Source organism: Chelonia mydas, chromosome 2 (genome assembly GCF_015237465.2).
Source record: "Chelonia mydas isolate rCheMyd1 chromosome 2, rCheMyd1.pri.v2, whole genome shotgun sequence".
Taxonomy (NCBI): Eukaryota; Metazoa; Chordata; order Testudines; family Cheloniidae; genus Chelonia; species Chelonia mydas.
Genome location: NC_057850.1, coordinates 130,960,728 through 130,982,656, shown reverse-complemented (window position 1 = coordinate 130,982,656; position 21,929 = coordinate 130,960,728). Strand labels below are relative to the sequence as shown.

The following is a 21,929-nucleotide window of genomic DNA, read 5'->3' as shown; positions in this document are numbered from 1 at the left end:
CCCAATGGGAGTTAGGTGCTTTTAAAAATCCCAGTAGGCTCCAAAATACCTTTAAAAATCTGACCAAGTGACTTAGGTACTTAAGACTCTAAATTTCATTGACATTCAATGAGACTGTGGGCTTGTCTATACTTGAAATGCTACAGTGGCACAGTTGCAGCTGCCTTGCTGTAGTGTGTCAGTGTAAGCATTACCTACGCTACCTGGAGGGGGGTGTCTTCAATTGGTGTAGGTAATCCACCTCCTTGAGAGGAGGTAGCTAGTCAACGGAAGAATTCTTCCAATAAGAGATGCTGTCCTAGCGCTGTTTACATTGGGATTTAGGTTGGCTTAACTACATCACTCAGGGGTGTGGATTTTTCACACCCTTGAATGATGAAGTTAAGACGACCTAATTGTCTAGTGTAGACCAGGCCCCAGACTCCTAAGTGCCTAAGGTCTACACCTAAAGCTAAGGTTGACCTAGGTGCATCACTCAGGACTGAAAAGTTGCATGCTCTGAGCATTATAGTTAGGTCAACCTAACTCCCAGAGTAGATGAGGCTAGGTCAAAGGAAGGATTCTTCTGTCAATCTAGCTACTGCCTCTTGGAGATGTCAATTACCTACATTGCTGGAAAAACCCCTCCCATCAATACAGGAAGCATCTACACTACAGCAGCACAGCTGCAGCATGGGAACTGTGCTGCTCGAGCTGCTGTAGTGGAGATATACCCTTTATCACTTAGGCCTTGCAATGCCGAGCCTTAGTGCCCAGGGTAGGGACACATTTCTGATGCAGCAGACTAGGATGGGTTTAAAGCGTTGCCACACAAACGTTAAAAAATCAGTCCGGTGAATGAGAAACACCCCATTTTCCACCAATCTGAAACTGTGTGAAGACTCTTAGGTACAGTTGCCACCCTACCTTACTCATAGACCTTATCAGCTATTTGAATTGAAACCCAAAATACAAACAAAGGAAATTAAAAAAAAAGTCTGTGTTATGTAGAACAACAAAACACTCAGCTGATAATGCAAGTACACAACAAGCTTAGTTTTCCTCTTATCAGGAACCAGCCTTGGAAATCATTTTGCATTTTTGTTTAGTAAGCAAACTTTTGTATAAGATTTTTGTGAAATGTTTGAAGGAGTGTTAATTACAGAGGGGATTAATATTATACTGGCTAAACTTCAGAAAGTAGGAACTGGTTAGTTTAGTCAAATAATGAAAAGCTAAGTATCAGGCCAAGGTTGACTCCCTTAGAAAGGTTTGTTTCTCGGTAGAATAGATGTAATCTGGGTATAGTGCAAGGTAATTTCCAAACAGAAACTAGACTATACTGAGTAAACAGTGAGTGTGGTATACCGTGATAACAGGCAAGTGAGTAAATTGGATCTGCCCCATACATTCATTAGCTATTATTTTTGGAAAATGTGCTAATTCCTGGACTGGTGATAAGTGTGAACCCTGTGTAGGCAGCATGCTTGGGCCCAGAGAGCTGCTCACACAGCTATGTAGTAACTTCCCTGGCTGATCTAGGAGCAACATGGGTGAGATACAAATGGAGTCAGTCCCATTTGGGGTGTATGAAACACCAAAAAAAGCATTTGTTTGGATAAACCTTTAAAGTCGCTAGGTTTATTGCCCTCAGGGTACATTCAACCACTAAGAATACGTTCTGATGACATAATGCTTGTAACTTTGTATTCTGTTTCAGCGCTTTGTTGAATGGAATACTGTGGCAACAGGTGTGAACTGGTCTCTTTTGAGCTCAGAGAATATTTCTTCTTTCCCGCTCAAGTAGCTGAATTACATTTCTGTACTAAGAGTATGTTTGAACTGTGGAGACTATGTCAGCATAACACCATAGTATAGACATAGTCTACACTGAAGAGAGGATTTTCCTGTTGATGTAGGAACACCATGGCCCAGACCAATGCTAATTATGTTGACTGAAGCCCTCTTCCATCAATATAGCTGTTTCCACACTGGTGGTTATGTCAACATTGATCGGGGTATGATTTTTCACACCTGACTGTTGTAACTATGCCAATTTCACTTGAAGTGAGCTGTAGCTCACAAAAGCTTATGCTCAAATAAATTGGTTAGTCTCTAAGGTGCCACAAGTATTCCTTTTCTTTTAACTATGCCAATGTAACTTTTCAATGTATTCCAGGCCTTAGAGAGTTGTTAATTCTCTAATTTATCCCCAGTGTTTTAATTTTCACTATAAATGCAACCCCATCCATCCTGGGTCTGAAGGAAGGTTGCTGCAAAACTGGGCCTTGAATAACATGGGACATATAATCCAAGGTGTGTAGAAGAACTATTATGGGGGAATTCTCTATACATGATGCTTCATAGTAGAAAAGAGACTGTATTAAAATGCTTCTAAAATCTAATGAAGCATCACAGGCTGCAGAGTCCACATTTTATTCCTTGGCAAAGGGGTCACTGCATTCAGGAGATACTTTCACACTTTTTGCAAAGCAATTTCTCATACCTCATCAGTAGCTGTGAATAAAAAGTTAACAGCCTGGCTAACCACAGCCTGATTCTACTGTCAGAATTAATGAGGCACTAAAATGCTCTAATGAACATTAGGAGAATAAAAAAAAATTCTCTTAAGCCTGGTCTATGCTAAAATGTTAGGTCGACCCAGTTACATTGCTCGGGGTGTGAAAAAAAAAGATGACCTAACCCCCAGTGTAGATTGTGCTAGGTCAACAAAAGAATTCTTCCATCTATGGGGAGGTGGATTACGTAAATCAACGGGGGAACCCCTCCCAATGGCATAGGAAGTGTTTACGCTGACGTGCTATAGCGAAGCAGCTGCAGTGTTTAAAGTGTAGACAAACCCTTCTACACCTGATTTATTTAACCGCAATTAGGGCTTCACTGTAAGAGGTGCTGGGCACCCACTGCTCCAGTTCAGGTCAATAGCCTCACCAACTCTGGCTCTTGGTTTAAATGGTTCCAGCTGTAGTTGAGAGCCATAGTGCTATTTCTAGGTATGGGTGATCTCCATGACAGCACCTGCCCTTGACAGTCAGTATCCTTCTTGATCAAAAATGGCCTGAATTTGTTGATGTTCAGGTATGCTGAAAAAACACTCTATTTGCTCAGGCTTTTGAGGAAGCTGAGCTTTCAGGCTAATAGGAACTTAGGACTTGCATACACTGCAAACTTTGGTTACTTCCTCATAAAGCTGCTGCAGTTCGTATATTGCTGCACATACTCACCAGGAATGCTTGTGTCGACGTACAATGTGGTGCACCCTGGGTAGGTATCCCAGTGAGCAACCCGCCACTGTCCGATACACTGCCTTTGGGAAGTTTTGGCAACACATGGTGGGGCAGAAACAGGTTGCTAAGGGGGGACTGGGAGGTCAACTTCTCTGCATGCAACTGTCTCCCTTCCATAATGTCATCTATATCCCATAACTTTGCACCTTTTAAAAAAATCCCATGAACCCAGACAGCACTTCTTGCTGTCCGCCATCTCTGACAGAACCATGGAGCCTGCACAGCTCTGCACTATTGTCATAAGCACTGCAAGCACAGGATGTACACTCCTCTGGTATTTGCAGAGCTACAGGACAAACTGAATCAGTGGGGAACATGACGATTTCTTGAAGGACAGCTTACTATGGGACATAGCAAGAAGCAATTGAAGGTTGTTGCTGGTGTTCAGAGAGCAGCTGCAGGAGTGGAGGTGGAGTACCACTTCTGGGCCTGAGAAATGAGTACTGATGGGTGGGATTGCATCATATTGCAGTCTTGGGATGAGCAGTGGCTGAAGAACTTTTGGATGCGGTAGGCCACATTCCTGGATTTGTGTGCCAACCTCATCCTTGCCTTCGAGTGCAGGGACACCAAAATGAGGGCTGCACTGACAGTTGAGAAGCAAGTGGCGATTGCACACGTGGAAACTTGCAACCCTGAATTGCCATTGGTCAGTTTGGAGTTGGAAAATCCAGCGCGGGGGCCATTGTCATGCAAGTGTGCAGGGCCATTAATCATTTTCTGATACACAGAACTGTGACTCTCAGCAACACGCAGGACACGGTGGATGGATTTGCAGCAAGGGGGTTCCCAAACGGTGGTGGAGCAATAGGCAGCGCATGTATCCCTATTTTAGCATCAGACAGCCTTGTCACAGAGTAAATCAGCAGAACAGGCTACCTTTCTGTGGTTACACAGGGTGTTGTTGGATCACCAGGGACATCATCACTGACATCAATGTTGGTTGGTCAGGGAAACGCGCGCGACACTTGCATCTTTAAAACACAGGACTGTTCAGACAGCTACTAGCAGGGACTTTCTTTCCTGACTGGCAGATTACCACTGACGATGATGAAACGCCAGAAGTGATTCTGGGGGACCAGCTTACTGTTTGTGCTTCAGGCTCATGAAGCCATACACCAGCCAGCTCAACAGCATCCAGGAAAGAGTCAGCTACCAGCTTAGCAGGTGCAGAAGGATAGTCGAATACACTTTTGGTACACTGAAGGGGCACTGGCATTATTTACCCACAAGATTTGACCTCCGTGCGAAAAACATCACAATGGTTATAGCTCTCTGCTGTGTCCTGCATAATATCTGTGGAGCAAAAGGATAACTTAAGTTCAAAGTTAGGGAAAATTGCTGCTGGGTGGAGGGCAGAGGTGGAAGAGCAATGCATTGAGTTTGAACGGCCACACAAGGGCTATTAGAAGAGCTCAATGTGGAGCCATATGCCTCAGGGAGGCTCTGAAAGGACACTTTAACAGTGAGCCACAGTAATGCATTGTAGTGTATTGTGCTCTACCTGACCCTGCTGTTTTGAGTTCCGTTAGGAACTGTGTGGTGCTTGGTGCACATCTATGAATATAACACTGTCAATAACCCTATTAATGTTGCAGTGCTTGCTGTACATTTACGAACATTACACTGTGTTTGTCGCTGATCCTCTGAGTTGTGTCACACTGTACAGTGACAAGTAACAAGTAAGTGGGTGCCTTCAGAACAGATAGGCACTCTGCAGCATATGTTGTGAACTAATAAAAATGAATTATTTCCCAAATAATAGAATTTTATTCAGTAACATAAATCAGTGCAAAAAAAATCTGAGCAATTTAAAAACAAAGACATTAAAAACTGAATCTGCTAATGGAACTTAACATGTGGAAAGAATATTTAGGTCAATTTTACCTAGATAAACTGAAACTATGGCTCTCACCAGTTAGTGTGTGAAGCTATAGTTGTCCTCCATGTCCCCTGGGGTGGAGAGGAAGTAGTAGGGATGTGGCCCCTATGTAACTAGAGAAATTCTCCAGTCTCCACTTTGCCTGATCTTTATTCTGAATAAGCAAGACTCACTCCACTCTGAGATGCATGCTGTGAACCCTGAGCATGCTCAGTCAAAAGCCCAAGAATTTCTAAAATGGCACCCTGGCAAAAAGCCAACTGTATGTGAGAATCAGCAGAATCACAGCACTGAGGTAAATAACAGTAAACATGTGCAAGATTGGTGGCTACAGAGCAGGTGCAGTAAGGGGTGACAGAGAGGTCAATTAACGGAGGAGCTAGCTGGTCATAGTCCACTCATACTGGTCACAACTTGTTTTAAAAGTCAGAGCTGTCAATCATAGCTCTGAGGTAGTAACTGATACTGAGCATGTGTGCGTGAGGGAATTCCTTGTAAGAATAGAAAGGTATGTTAAAGGAGAGCCACAGTGCACCAGGAAAGACCAGATACTAGTGAACAGTTTTGGAATCTAAGTCAGAGAGAGAGAGATTTGATCGGCAGAAGACGGAGGAATTGAAAGCCAGTGAGGGGAGCAAAAGAAAAGCTGCTGGAAAGAAGTCAGAAAATCTGCTGCAGAGAGAGAGAGAGAGAGAGGAGAAAACTGGAGTGGAGTCAAGCTGACTGAGCAGGCGCTGAGCAGCAACCGCAATTAAAGAAGAATACCAACAGAGTTATAAAGCAACAACAGTAATTTTAAAAGGGAAACCAACAGATTTATAAAGTAAGCTTGCCAGTTTATAATATTTTTAGTGTAGCATAGTATGTAATATGTATATGCTTAAAGTGTGTGTGTTGTGGCAAATTGCCAGCACTACTTTGATGGGTCTCTTGCTTTCTCTTCTTGGGGAGGGTTCAGGGCACCATTTCTTGCTCCTGAACTGGGGTATTAACTGCCCCACTAATGTCCTAGGGGAGAGGAATGGAGAGGGAGGGAACTGGGCCTGCCCTCTACTCCGCGTCTCAGCCCAGGGGCCCTATGGATAGTGGTAAACAGCTTGAACTAGGCTACTTCCCTCTCCTGCCCTTCAGGTTGTGGGGCTTCCTGCCCAGGTGTCCCTTTACCTAGGGTCTTGGTCTTCTTAGCCCACCACAGCACTCCTCCAAACTGCTCTCTGCTCCAACACCAATCCACTCTACTTCAACTCCTCCAAACTGCTCTCTGCTCTAACAACAATCCATTCTGCTTCAACTCCTTCCCTTGTCTGATTGAAGCAGGGGGGGTTTATCAGGTGACTGGCTTCAGGTGCTTCAATTGGCTTCATGTGCTTTAATTTATCTATAGCAAACTTTCTTCCCTCTACAGGGAAAAAGGCTCTCTTCTAACACTCTCCTGATGCCCTCTGGCCATGCTGTATCACAGTGTTTAATTGTATTTCACTTATGTAAAACTTAAAGTATGATTTAAGAACTTTTACCTCGTGAAGAACAGACTACGAGGATGATAGGCAGGTTATTATAGGGGCATCCCCAAATCCATTTTCCAGGTAACACTTGATGCCACGTGAAATATTGAGTGGTGGGGTAGAGGAAGGTGCTGTAATGGAGTTTTGCACGCACTTCAAAGGGAGGAAAACCTGAGGTTGTTGAACCTGTAGGTCCACAAAAGTCTGCAGCGTCTGTGTTTGCTGCCAGAGAAATCCCATTATGCCCTGGTGCATCTCCCTCTCCTTTTCCTGCTGGGACTCCGTGGCCTTTCTCCTGTCCAATCTTTCCTTCTCCAGGCTGCCTGCAATGTTCCCTTTGTTCATGGTCTGATACAACACCAGCTTGCAGGATCTCATTGAACATGAGATCCCGACTCCTCTTCTTTCTCCTTATCTGGCTCAGGCATTTTGTGGGTGTGGAGAGAGAATCCCTCTAGGCCACAACAGCAGCAGCTGCAAATAAAATACACAGAGGTACCATTGTCAGTATAGTCACAACAGAAAGTGAAACTTAAGATTCAGAACTCCTTTCCCATGCTCCCTGAAAGTTTTAAACAAGACATTGACACTTCTGCTTCAGAGAGCTTGTGCATGGCGCTGTTCATAGCACCAGCCATGGTGAATATGACCCACGAGGGGTGAGGGAGATGAGGAAGGAGTTGGTCAGTTGCATGAAACTATGAGTATAGGGCAATGGCACGGAATACTGGCACCATGTTCCACAGGCGGTGGTGATTTTAACTGATATCTCACTCCTGAGGGTAAAAAAGGCATAGATAGCACAACTGTTACTGGCATCCTGAAGTCCACCAGGCCCATATGCTGCTAGCCTGTGTACTGCAAGGGTGTCTGCTGAAGTTATCACTGACTGGTATGGGAAAGTGTCCTACTGTGGAAGAAGAAATATAGCTGCCATCCCACAAAACCTTTGGGAGAAGATTGCAGAGTACGTCTCAGGAGGATTCAAGGGATATTCTTGGACGGTATCAACAAATATGTGGACAAGGTGATCCAGTGGATATACTGCTTCTGGAGTTTCAGAAAGCCTTTGACAAGGTCCTACACCAAAGGCTCTTAAGCAAAGTAAGCAATCATAGGATTGCAGGGAAGGCTTCTCATGTGTCAGTAACAGGTTAAAAGATAGGAAATAAAAGGTAGGAATAAATGGTCAATTTTTACAATGACAAGAGGTAAATAGCAGGATCTGTACTGGGACCAGTGCTGTTCAACATATTCATAAATAATCTGGAAAAGGGCAAAAAAAGTGAGGTGACAAAGTTTGCAAATGGCACAAAATTACTCAAGATAGTTAAGTTCAAAGCAGACTGAGAAGAGCTACAAAGGGATCTCACAAAACTGGGCAACAAAATGGCAGATGAAATTCAGTGTTGATAAATGCAAAGTAATGCATATTGGAAAACATAATCCCAACTATATATACAAATGATGGGGTCTAAATTTGCTGTTACCACTCAAGAACAATCTTGAAGTCACTGTGCATAATTCTCTGAAAACATCTGCTCAGTTTGCAGCAGCAGTCAAAAAAAGCTAACAGAATGTTAGGAACTATTAGGAAACGGATAGATAATAAAACAGAAAACATGATAATGCCACTATATAAATCTATGGTATGCCCATACCTTGACTATTGTGTGCAGTTCTGGTTACCCCATCTCAAAAAAAAAGAAGATATATTAGAATTGGACATGGTACAGAAAGGGGCAACAAAAATTATTAGGGGTATGGAACAGCTTCCATGTGAGGAGAGATTAAAAGGACTGGAACTGTTCATTTTAGAAAAGAGACGATTAAGGCGGGATATGATAGAGGTTCATAAAATCATGAATAGTGTGGAGAAAGTGCATAAGGGTGTGTTATTTATCCCCTCACATAACATAAAAGCCAGAGGTCACCCAATGAAATTAATAGGCAACAGGCTTAAAACAAACAAAACAATAATCCCATAGGGATTATTCTGCACACAAGGCACAGTCAACCTGTGGAACTAATTGCCCCATTCCTGACAATGAGGGTCGCCCCATTCCTTATGCTCTACAAGCTAGGGTAGAAGAGGAATTATGGCATTTAGTGACCACAGGGATTATTTTTCACACAAGGAACTGTCAACCTGTGGAACTAATTGCCATGGGATGTTATGAAGGCCAAAAGAATAAGGTTAAAAAAGAACTAGATATATTCATAGAGGATAGGCCCATGAATGGCTATTAGCCAAGATGGTCGGGGATACAACCCCATGCCCTGGGTATCCGTAAGCCTCTGATTGTCAGAAACTGGGACTAGATGACAGGGGATGGTTCACTCGATGATTGCCTGTTCTGTTCGTTCCCTCTGAAGCACCTGGCATTGGCCACTGTCAGAAGACAGGATACTGGGCTAGATGGACCATTTATCTGACCCAATATGGCCGTTTTTACATTCTTATTTGTGATCTTCTGGAGCCAAGAACTCCTGAAATGATGTCATTTGATGCTACAGTTAAAGTAGTGACAGATCATTATGGACCAAACCCATCTGCTACTGTCCTGTGGTTTAAATTTAACTCCTGCCTCAGGGTGCCAAATGAATTTGTCTCACAGTTTGTGGAAAATCTATGCTGGCTAGCAGCGCAATGTGAATTTGTAAATGGTTTGGAGGATATTTTATATGGCTGCATTGTTTGTGGCGTCAATAATGAAGCTATTCAGTGAATGGTTTTGGCAGACCCCACTCTACTACTCTAGAAAGACATGGATATTGCTGTGGCACTGGAATCAGCCACCAGAGGCACCCACAATCTTTCCCAAATCCCCACCAAGTGGATCAACAAGTTGGGGGATAGGAAAGGGATGGTCAAGCCATGCCAGGAAGGTCCAACCTCGAGACCTGCTAATGCTAAGAAAATAGAGGGTGCTACCAGTGTATGGGGTATGTGTGTGTGTGACCATTCTCACATGGAGTGCAGGCATAAAGCCTCAGAGGGTCATTATTGTAAAAAGAAAGGACATTTGGCTAGGTGCTGCAGAACTAGAGACAGGGAATGTGGGGATATCTGGAAGAAAAGGGGGAATAAGAGGCACCATGTGGAAGGAGCGTCAGCAGGGGACCTGGAGGAGGAAGAGCCAGATGAGTTGTATGGTCTCTTGAATCAGACAGACTCCTGTAAGGAACTGATCTTAGTCAAACTACAACTGACTGGGCAGAATGTGAAAATGAAACTTGACCCAGGGGCAGCAGCTATGATATTAGGGCAAGAGACCTACAAAATAATTGCTGATATGTGCTTGGGGTGGGGTGTCCACTCTACATCAGACTTGAAGGGGTGGAGGTGGCAAGGTGGGCCAATTAACTCCCAACACTGCACCTGGAGGAGAAGCCAAGGAGTAGGGATTAGTTAGATGAGGCTCAGCTGGATGGGAATAGGAGCGGCCTCTATAAAGCCCAGAAGCTGGTCATGGAGGTGTGGCTGTAGGAAAGGAGGTTGTAGTTACTCTCTGGTAGAAGGGAGGTGTGTCTGGGGCTATAGTGGCAAGTAGCCTACTGTGCCTCTCTGCAAGGAGGGAGTTTGGGCTGGCAAACCTGGAGAAGGGGGAGAGCCAGAGAGGTAGGAAGGGCACAGGGGAAAAGCAGCAAGATATGGGACAGGACAGACCTTGGCTGCTGTTGAGAGGGCCCCTGAGCTGGAAACCAGAGTAGAGGGCAGGCCTGAGTTTCCCTACCAGCCACTGGGGAAGTGGCACAGACCAGGCAGTGGAGAACAGACTGCCTGGGACAATTTGCGTCAAATGACTTTGATACCCTGGAAGGGGAGGACCATAATGACTTGGCCTTCTGGCCAAGGAAGGAGCATCAAGCTGTAGCTTGACTAAGATCAGTTCCTTACAAGAGTTCATTTGATTCAGGAGAGCATACAACTCATCTGGCTCTTTCTCCAGGTCAGGGTCCCCAGCTGATGCTCCTTCCACAAAGAGGCAGCTGCAGCTCCTGGAGCAAGAGGTGCAGCAGGGTGAGAGAGGATGATGGGTTGAGAGACCGCCAGAGGATGGCACAGCACCTGGAGTGGAGTTAATCCCCAGAGTGTCCAGGAGGAGGTGCTGTAATGGTGAATGGACCCTGTGACAGTGCCTCAACTTGACTCTATCCCCTACCTGAGCTATACTGAAGTCCTTCACCAGGGACAAAATTCCTGTACTGGGAAGGGTGGAAGTTGAGGAAGTCGAGAGGACTCATCTCCCTTTCTTTGTAGCAGTAGCTGGGGCAGGGCCAAAGTTTTTGCATGGAATTGGCTTTCCACTTTAAAGCTGGACTGGAAAAGACTCCTGGGACCTTTGTATCACCTAAGCACAGGATCGATCAATGACCTTCCATAAGCAAGTATTTAGAGAAGAGCAGGGAGAACTCCAGAATCTCAAGGTGAAAATACATGTAGATCCCACTGCATGCCCTTGATTTTTGCGGGCGTTGCCCCATTCCTTATGCTCTACAAGCTAGGGTAGAAGAGGAATCATGGCACTGAGAGACCACAGGGATTATCCAACCAATGAAATTCTCTGAATGGATGCTTCGGTAGTGCATGTAGCTGGTGGCTCTGTACATATATTCAGTGATTATAAACAAACTGCAAACCAACCTTCCCACTCTTAGCATTATCCCATTTCTTGTATAGAAGAGCTAAACAAAAGCTGGCAGGTGAAGTGTTGTTTACCAAGCTAGATATGTTGCATACTTCCCAATCGCTAGTCTGGAGGAACACTTGGAGGGTTTGACACTATGAACACACATAAGGGGCTCTATCAGTACACCCACTTACAGAGGTGGATGAAGATATATTGAGGCCCTGGGTATAAAGAACATTTGGGCCTCCCACAACCCCCCTCTTCCATGGGGCCCTACCCTGGCTCCTTCCCTTCCCCCCAAGGACCCGCCCCTTGGCCTAGCCAGTAGCCAGGCCATGGTAAGAACTGTCCAGGGAGCCCAGGTGGACCCTCCACCTGCCCTGGGCAGCAAGCCCTGGGGGTCAGGGACATGGGCTGGGGCTGCTCTCAGACTCCCCGCCCCCCCTGCCCAAGGCAGGTGCAGGGTCCAGGGCTCCCCACAGCTTCCTGGGCTCCCTGGCCAGCTCTTACCACAGCCTAAGGAAGTGGTCCCCAAACTGTGGGGCACAGCCCCCTAGGGAGACATGGAGGAACAGTCGGGTGTCGGGGGGTGCAGCAGGGCCCAGCCCTACCCACACCTCTGCTCTGGCCCCACCCAAACCCTGCCCCCAGCCCCAGCTATGACTCTGCTCCCAGCTACAGCCCCACTCACAGCCCCAAACTGTAGGCCCTGGCCTCGTTCCTGGCCCTGGCTCCTGCAGGGGAGGGGGATGGCAGGGGAGACGAACCAGGTAATGGGGAGCGTGACTGAAAAAGTCTGTGGACCCCTCGCCTAGGGTGACCATATGTCCCATTTTGGCCCCAGACGTCCTGACTTTTTTGGCAAAATTGGGCACTTGTCCCATTTGCTCTTGCCAACTGATCACCATACGGTAAGCTGCCACTGCCTGCTTACCATTAAGGATTTTCTCTGCTTGTGCTATTTTCCAAAGGATCATGGAAGGGTTATTAGTCGGACTGTGCCATGTTGTGGTATACCTAGACAATGCTCTTCTGATAGGAGAGACAGAAGTAGAACATCTGTGGTACCTAGACAAAGTCCTACAAAGGTAAAGGGAAGCTGGTTATCACTCAAGCACTTGAAGTGTGTTTTCATGGCCAGGAGGTGGTTTAGTTAGGATATTGTGTTTTGTGGAAAGGACTGCAATCACTAGAAAAAAAGGTTAAAGCCATCCGAGAAACACCAGTTCCAAAAAACTTGAGTAAGCTCAAGGCATACCTTGGCTTTTTAAAATTATTTTGGACAATTCTTAAAAAAATCTGTTTATGCCACTTGACCTCCCTTCGTGCATTGCTAATAAAAGGATCAGAATGGCATTGGGGGTAAGGATCAGGAGATCACCTTCAAAGAAACCAAAGAACTTCTGAAGTCAGCCAAACTGCTGGTGCATTTTGACCCCAAGCATGCCCTGTTACTTCACGCTACAGTGTGCAGTACTTTTGCATTAAATGGAAGATGGGACTGACAGGGGCCACTCTGCTATGCCTCATGCTCCTTATTGTCAGCAGAACAATGGCATTCCCAGTTAGATAAGGAAAGTTTGGCTATTGTCTTTGCTGTCAGGAAGTTCCATCAAGATGTCTATTGGCAACAATTCACTATAACAACTGACCATAAGCCAGTTTTAGGACTTCTGGGGAAAGCCAAATCTATTTCCCCTTTGGCTTCTGTATGCTTGCAATGTTGGGCATTATTGATAACAGCCTACCAATAATAGCTGATCTATAAGCCTGGACCGGCAATTGATAATGCAGATAGCCTCAGTTGGCTCCTGGTGGGTAGAACACCAGAAGACCCTCTTGTACCTCAAGAAGGGTTGCTAGCTTTAGCTGGAGTGCAAGAAGCTCCGCTAAGCAGATTTTCACAGGCATTGGGAACTAAGTCTCCAAAGCAGTGTTCTCCTCTGGGGATCAGGAGTCATAATATTTCTCCAGGCAAGAAAGTTAATACTGGAGGAACTGCACAGAGCTTACCCTGGGATAATCTAAATGAAAACTCTGGCCAGAAGTTACATCTGATGGCACAGGCGAGATAGAGCAAGTATTACTGGGCTGACGCACATGGCAGCAGTTAAGAAAATTGCCTCCAGTAGCAAATTTATTACCATGGGAATGGCCAGGAAGCCTTGGATCAGACAACTCATCAACTATACTGTTCCTGTCCTTAGGTCAATATTCCTTGTAGAGGTGGATGTGTATTCTAAGTTGATGGAAGTCATTCCAGTCAGAGTAGCTACTTCATCTATAACTATTGAGGAGCTTTGTTTCTCGTTTAGCACACATGGATTGCCTGAGACCATGGATTCTGACAATGCTAGTGTCTTTACCAGGAAAGAATTCCAGGCCTTTTTGAGGGCCAATGAGATTAAACGCATAACATCTGCTCCCTACCACCCACCCATACATGGATTGGCAGAAAGCGCGGTTCAGTCTTTTAAGAATGGACTGAGGAAGCTAATTGAGGGGTTGCTGTGGACCAGGCTGTCTCAGTTTTTGAGTAATTATAGAACAGCCCCTCATGCCGTGATGGTGGTATTGCCTGCAGAACTACTGATGAGGCAACTGATATAAACTTGCTGGAGTTTCTTGAAACCTTGCCTGCAGAAACAGGTGCGTCAACATTAAGAAAATATGAAACACAATCATAACCATCAACAGGGCACTTGCTTTTTGTCTCCTAGAGTACTTTTAGGGTTCTCAATTTTGTGGGAATGCCCAAGTAGTTGCTTGGCACAATCATAAAAGTTACAGGCCAGGTTGCTGTAGAAGATGGCATATCAATCATCTTCTTTCTTGTGGAGAATGCCAGGAACCTGAGTCAGGTTCTGAGGACTCACCATCTCCAACTGTGATAGTGGATCAGCAGCCTCTACTATTTCTGTGATTTACCCAAGCTCAGAGTTGGGGGAGGTAGTCTACTGTAGAAGCAGGTACTGGAATGGACCTCTTGAGGAAATCTCAGTCCTGAGGCCCCTGTGAAATCACTGCCTGTCCTGGCATACCAGGAACATCTCCCCCAGTCTGCTGCCAATCCACAAGATGACACAAGACCCCTGCCCACTTAAGTCTGTAGATAGAGTGTATGTGCATGGGTGTGTGACTTGGGACAGAGTAATCTTCTTTTTCCTTTTTTACCACATGAGGTTGGGTAGCCTACTCTGCACCTCTAGTTAGAGTTCTAGTTACTATATTGAGGTGTTGATTTTCCTATCAAGGAATTTTGGTTGAACTTTGAGGATGTATCTTGGGGGTTCAGGATAGTTATTTTAGGATAGTCCCTAAACATGTATTTCAGGGAGTTTTGCCTGGTCTTGGGTTGCCAGCGGTCTAACTGCACAAACCCAAACACCCTTGCCCCACCCCTACCCCACCCCTGACCCAAGGCCACGCCCCTGCCCTGCCCCTTCTCCAAGGCACCATCCACACTCATTCCAGCCCCCCTCCCTCCATCATGTGCTCTCCCTCACCCTAACTCACTTTCACCGGGTTGGGGCAGGGGTGTAGGATGGGGTGCGGGCTCTGAGCTGGGGGGTGGGGCCGAGGGGTTCAGAATGTGGGAGGGGGCTCTGGGCTGAGCTTGGGGCGGGGGTTGGGGTACAGGAGGGTTTTTGGCATGTGGGCTCTGGAAGGGAGTTTGGGTGCAGGAGGGGGCTCAGGGAGAGGGCTCAGGGCTGGGGCAGGGGGTTGGGGTACAGGAGGGGGTTCCAACCTGGGGAAGTGAGTTTGGGGTGCAGGCTCTGGGAGGGAGTTTGGGTGTGGGAGAGGGCTCAGGGCTGGGGCAGGGGATTGGGGTGTGGGCAGGGATTCAGGGTACAGGCTCCAGCTGGGCATTGCTTACCTTGGCTGGTTCCCAGAAGCAGTGGCATGTCTGGCAGCAGCTCCTAAACTCACGGGTAGCCTGGTGGTTCTGATTGCTGCCCTTGCTTGCAAGCACCGCCCTCATAGCTCCCATTCCCGTTCCCCATTCCCAGCCAATGGGAGCTGCAGAGTTGGTGCTCGGGGCGGGGCAGCACGCAGAGACCCCTACCCTGGCCATGCCTCCTCCTAGGCGCCATTGCCGGACATGTCGTCGCTTCTGGGAGCTGCACGGAGCCAGGGCAGGTAGGGAGCCTGCCTTAGCCCTGCTGCACCGCCGGACTTCTAGCAGCCTAAAGTCTCCTGGATTGGCTTCAGTTGCCTTCAGGAGATAGAGCCTGATTCCAGGAGACTTCCGGTCAAAGTGGGAGAGTTGGCAACCCTAGCCTGGTCCCTGGGGCCTATTTTGTAAGTTAATAAAGAAGCAGTTGTTGAGAATAGACCCGGTGTGTTGTGCTCCCTACATACTCTGAGCAGCTAATAGTTGCAAAGAATATAGAATTCCAGGTTTGAAAAGATTTATTAGGCCATTTTGTTGCTTCACATCCTATCAATGCAGGATTAATACCTACAATATATTTCTTTTATATCAGTTCAAAATCCAGCAGCAGTGCAGTATTTCAGACTCATTACATTTTAAAGCCCAGGGAAACCGTGGTGGACAAGTTTTGTAAACAAGTTTGGAGACGATTATTTGCTGGAGTTTAAATTTCTGAAGTGATCTTTGAGTAATAAATAGTAATAAAATGATCATTGTTTAATCTTGTTATGTCTTTTATCCTCAGGAGACAATTAAACATACCTTTTGTAGAAACACTAGAAACCTAGAGTTTATCGCTCCAAATGCTGACATTGCACTAGTCTTATTTCCAGATTTATCCTGCATATAAGCAGCTGTGGTCCATTGTTACAAAATAGATCAAGGCTTAAAGTAGAATTAATTGAATGGGGTGGAGGGAATTCTACAGTATTTCCCTAAACTTCTATAGTTGAATGTATTCCACTAGATATTTGCATTATTATTTCTGTGACTTAAGAATCAAAAACCTTTCTGTCAACAAACAGCATACACAGGTCCCCTGATCTTCTATACCTTTCTATACCTTGATAATGTCCATCTGTCTTATCTTTACTCGATCCATCATATGTTTCATTTTCTTAATCCTTTTTATTGACTGCTATTTGATTGGCCTTTGTCATGTTTCTCTTTAAGACTGAAAACAAGGTTAGTATTCCATTGTATTAAGATTCCTTAACATTACTTTATGATACTCAAACCTTATGATTAAATACTGCAGTTTGCAAGATCTCGTTATACATTTTAAAATGAGATTGTTCCTGTTAGGCACAGTCCTGCATTGGGGGTGGCGCAGAGTAGTATAAAAGCAGATTTACACTCACTCCTGGGGGAATACAAGAGTCATTCTGCCTCAGAGAAGAGTTCATCAAAGCATAGGAAAAGGGCACAGCTACCATACTACTTTAGCATGTTCCTTACTGTGTAGCTGGCCAGTTCAACTGAGTGTGGGGGAAGAGTCATTGCTCCATCTACTTGCTGAAAATCTCCATCCCTTACCTCTCTTTGCTGTGTCCTCAGGGAGTAATTACAGAGCAGTCTCTGAATACAGGGAAGACAATTTGCATAGCTCTTATGTGGGTTGTGAAAGGAGATGTGGGCAAAGGACCTTCTCCCCTTACGCCTTCTCCCCCTAATATCCACCTGTGTAAGGGCCAAGCAGAATTACAAGTGTCTGACTGTTTGTGGGTATAGGTATGCTTAATAGCTACATATTCATGTGTGCATACCTTTCTGTTGGTTATTTTTCCTAATACAGTCCTGCCCTTGTGTCACTTTGGTATGAAAGTTTCAGCTTGTGTGGTGTGAGTTCGATTCAACTGCTAAAATGGGTTGAGTAAAAAGTTTACTCTCCATGGCCATCGGCTTGGCCTCAGTGATTGTCAGAGTTTAGGGCATCTGCACCGGTATTCCCCCTCTATGGTCCAGCAAGGGCACCCACTCTAGCGTCCTGTGTCTCTCTCCCTCCTGACCAGGTATTTCCAGGCTGTGCAGTTCCCTGACAATACTGTCATATCCCCAACAAATGATGGACTGTCTAGGCATACCTGCTTTGCTGCTCTCCTCAGAGATGCTACACAGTGTAATTGCCATAGGTAAGTTACCATACAGTTCTAAGCAAGCACATTTATTCTTAAGGTACAAGAATTAAAGAGAAAACATACTAAAACAATCAAAGAACAGACATGCATGCTAATAAGCTCACCATAGATCACCCCCTCACTCCAACAAGGGCTCTGGCCGGTGAACAGCTCTTCAACACAGGGTTTTTTCCTGTGGTCGCACATTCATCTCAACTTCAGCTAAGAACAAACACCTCAGTCTTATGTGGGCTCTGAAGGCCAAAGTTCTTCAAACTCTTCCCTCAGGTTTGGCATCCCCTTTGACCTGAGGTCCTGTTTGTTTGCTGGATCAGAAAAAAGGCCTTGAGTCAGTTTTAACTCAGGCTATTTAACCAGAAATCCCTTCTTTGTCTTTTGGTCCCTGGAGGATCCAGTTTGAACCAGTATATGTGAACTTCTCTTCAGGTAGTGATAGCTCTCTTGAGATGTTACAATATGAATTTGCCTACCTGCCCCGCATGCACTGTTCTTACTTGTTGGGGGGCTGTGGACCCTGTCCCCCATGGAAATATATACAGTCCCTCATTAGTTCAGAAACGTTTGCATTCTTAATATAATGAACTCTTAAAATACTTAAACTTAATTCAATAAGATTTGGGCAGGACATTGTCACATCTGTCACAGAGATTTTCTAGGATTAGAAGAAAGGCATGGAATTATCCCTAGTGTCTTGCCTTCTTTTTTCAGGAAATATTTTAACTGACATTTTGAATTTTTGAAACATTTTGACCATCCCTGCTTTCGAGTTTTCATCTGTTGGAGTTTTTCTTCCTGGGCAGGAAGAAACCAGAGCACTGTCCTGTGGATGGTTTGGGAGCAAATGTATTAAATTATAAATATCCAAAATGTTAGGAAAGAAACAAAGATTTTGCAATAATGTTGGGCATTATATGCCCTTTATGAAAAATCTCATTTTTCATAATTGATTCTTCCGACTTCATCCAGTGAACTAAAAGCTCCACTAATCTGTTTTCTGAGCATAAACCTCAGTGCTAAAGAAATTATCTTGTGAATCAGCTCCAAGCTCTTAGTTCCTATTTTTACCATGAAATTTGCCTGCAGCTGCCGGTTTGAATTACTTCCATCTTCTCTATGTGTAGAACAATGAGAGGAGCAGAGGAAAGAGAATATTTAAAGGTTCTGATTTTGCAAAAAGTGAATATGAATCTGATGTGATCTGATCAGAAGTTTCAGAACCAGAATTTTATGTACCACAGTTATTTTTCTCCCTACATTCTTTCTTTTTCTTTTTTCCTAATCTAAACAACAGGCACTCAACGATTACAATATAAATCAGTAGAATATCTTGTGACAAGTCAGTTCCAGCAGTTGTTTTATATGACTGTTGCGCATCATTGCTTTGCAGGGTTGAAAATTTTAGTATTAGAAAGACTTCCTAGTCTTTATTTAAGTTCTTAAGCCTATATTTTGATTTGTAGGCATATTTATGAATGCATTGCTTAAAATTAAGCGTTATGCATGATATAGAGGATATATAGCATAGCATGGATCAATCGTCAGTACAACTTTGATATATAGAGTTCAATTTGTGTTGACTTCCTCTGTTCGGAAAGCAAAGGAGTCTGGGGTTTTGTCCTTCTGTAAAATCTATTACAATGATCTATTACTGTGCTATTTATTCATGTCCTGTGAACACTATGGCCCTGGTATCTGTAGATTCACCATTCTACTGTGACCCTATAGAGTGGGCTAAAATAATCTAATGGCTAACCAATCATTCTTTTGTCATATTTAAGGTTAAAATAATCTCACCTTCTTCTCGCATTTTAGATTGCATACATTCCTGACATGTTTGCCTTTAAGTGTGTTAAAAAAATGCAGTGGAACATGAGCAGTATAACAATGACCCCTCTCATGGTTATACATGAAGTGTATTGAATCCAGTTCCCGCATTCTCACTGTACCCCAGAGAGAGCGAGAGGGAGATAGAGACTGAGGGAAGACTATTTTTTTCTCCTCAGATAAAATTGGTTAGCTTTTTCATGGAAGCTTGGCCTCTGGTGAAAGAAAATATAGGGCCAGAGTCTCATTTGCACTGCGGCTACTTTACAGCACTCTGACAGTGTTAAGGGACCTAAGTCCAAAAATGAATCAGGGCTACAGGTGATTATTTTACCAATAATCTCCACATTTTCATATCGCCGCCCCTTCCTGTGATTAATGTGGTGAATAACAATGTCAAAGTAGTACATTAAATGAAGGATTCCTAGCTGATACCTCCGGGTGATTGCCAGCATCCCACATGCAGCATCAGTGGCTATTGCAATGCTTTTACATTGCTCCCCAAATTATCCTGAAATCGATCACTTCCAGGAATGACACCAACATATTACTGAGACAGGGTGGGTGAGGTAATATCTTTTATTGGACTAACTTCTGCTGGTCCAATAAAAGATATTATCTCATCCATCTTGTCTCTCCCATATCCTGGGACCAACACGGCTACAACAAGACTGCAGTCAACATATTAGCCAGACAGAATTGTCCTATGCATTGTCTTTTCTCTGACTGGTACTTCTGAATATTACAATAGTTCAGAAGTGCAGCAGGTAATTCTATTATCCAATGCTCTACAGATGATCCGGAAAAAATCTTGAATGATATCATTGCAGGAAATACCATCCTTGAAAGTCATGTTCCTGAGAGAGCAGTGTCTGTATTTGCCAATTTATATTGTTTTAAACAGTTATGACACTTGTAGAATTATTGCTTTCAAGAGCCAAAAATACAAGAGCTAGTAGGTATTTTTATTTTTTATAACAAAGTTCTGGAAGAGGGCTAACTAGCACTAAATTGCATTTACAGATGATACTAAATTGCCAGCAAACACCACTGAGTGCAGACAAATTATAAAAAGTACATACAGTGGTTGTGATAAATATATGGCTTGATCCTCAGAGGTATGGAGGGATTGGATGGTTATATAGATGACAGAAATATCCAGGGTTCTCATAATTAATTACAAAAATTCTGGAAGAGATATTAAACCTCATGCTTCAGGGCTTAATCCAACCTCTAACTATTAGAGATCAGGATGAGACCTAATGGGGGGAGCAGATTATCCACATCTGCCTGCTGTGGGTTTCTTACAATTTCCTCTGAAGCACCTGATCAGAGACAAGATACTGGAGTAGATGGACATGAGGTCTGATCCACTCTGGCAATTCTTTTGTTGCTAAGGGCTCACTGACTTCAGGAGGAGGTTGAGGACGCTCAGCATCCCTCAGCATTGGGCTATGTACAGAAGAGAAAATGAGGTTCTGCTTGGGGAAAAAGTAAAGCCATACCTGGACTTCTACATACTTCTGGATTCCTCAGCACAAAGTGGTTGACAGATCAGAAGAAACACTGCACAGGTCAGTAAAAGTTCCATGCTGCGTGGATGTAGGATCCAAAAGGTTAAGGACTTCAAAGAGTTGACATAGGACTAAAGATTAGAAAAATTAATTATTTGTAGTTTAATTAAATGTTGATGAAGAGGAGCTGTGATAAGTAACTACAAATATCTGAAGGGCCTAAATACCAAAGAGAGTCATCTTGGATGAGGTGTTGTGATGTTCTGCTCAAGGCACTCAGAACCAATACCCCTCTGTCTCAACAAGTGAGAGCTTCTCTGCTGCTAAATTGTGTGTCATCTCCCTGACACTCCAGCCTGCCTGCCTTGCCAAAAAACTCCTAGAGATTCTGCCAGTCTCAACCTTGCCTTGAAGGTAACAATCAGTTCTCGAGTCCCCCAGAGACATCTCCCTGCTATATTCGGTCCCTCTCACCGGACACTCTCAGAAAGTGTTTGCTGCCTACAAAGCACACAACAGCCGGTTAGTTTAGTTGAGGCTTCACACGTCACTTTTAGACACAATACTGAGATGGTTTTGAAATAAAACAAGAAAAAGTTTATGAACAAAGAACAGCAAAGTAAGTGGTACTAAGCAAGAGAAAAAGAGACAGATACGGTTCCAAAAAATCCCCACGCATTCTAGTATCTAACACTTAATTTTAGCACGTTACAATCTTTGCCTAAGCAGTTTTCTGACTTGCATCAAGTTATCAGCATCTCCAGCTCTCTAGGCTGGCGGAGCCAACTTTCACAGGCTCACAGGGTGCTGTATCATGTGTTCCGTAAGTGATGGATCACTAAAATGTTGTTATGCTCCCCTTATATTACCCAAAGTCCATTGTCTCTACCTCAAGAGCCAGGAAGGCTTCCTGGGGTGCAGATTCTCTCTGCCTGCGTGATCGCTAAATTGTCTTCTCCCCCGCTTGTTAGCTTGATGGCTTTATTTGCCTTACAAGTAAAAGTACTTTCATTGTCCCCTGCCTGTAATCAAGCCAATCAGACAGGTAAACATGCATTCCTTTGTGTAGTGCAGGCTGGGTTTATACACTGCCTTCCAAACACATTTTAAAAACTTATTTCCAGTACATTCCTTGTACACAACCCATATGTACATTGCACAATGATTTTGGGGATTAGCATGTCACCAGTTTACATATGAAACCTTATATG

General features: G+C 44.4%; 1 long non-coding RNA gene across 1 annotated transcript; it reads left to right on the top strand.

Moving 5' to 3' along the window:
- The first annotated feature begins 5,570 nt into the window (after positions 1-5,570).
- Positions 5,571-20,772, top strand: LOC114018393. Its single transcript, XR_003563749.3, has 3 exons — positions 5,571-5,992; positions 17,255-17,374; positions 20,603-20,772. It is a non-coding gene; the product is annotated as an uncharacterized LOC114018393 (long non-coding RNA).
- Positions 20,773-21,929: the final 1,157 nt, after the last annotated feature.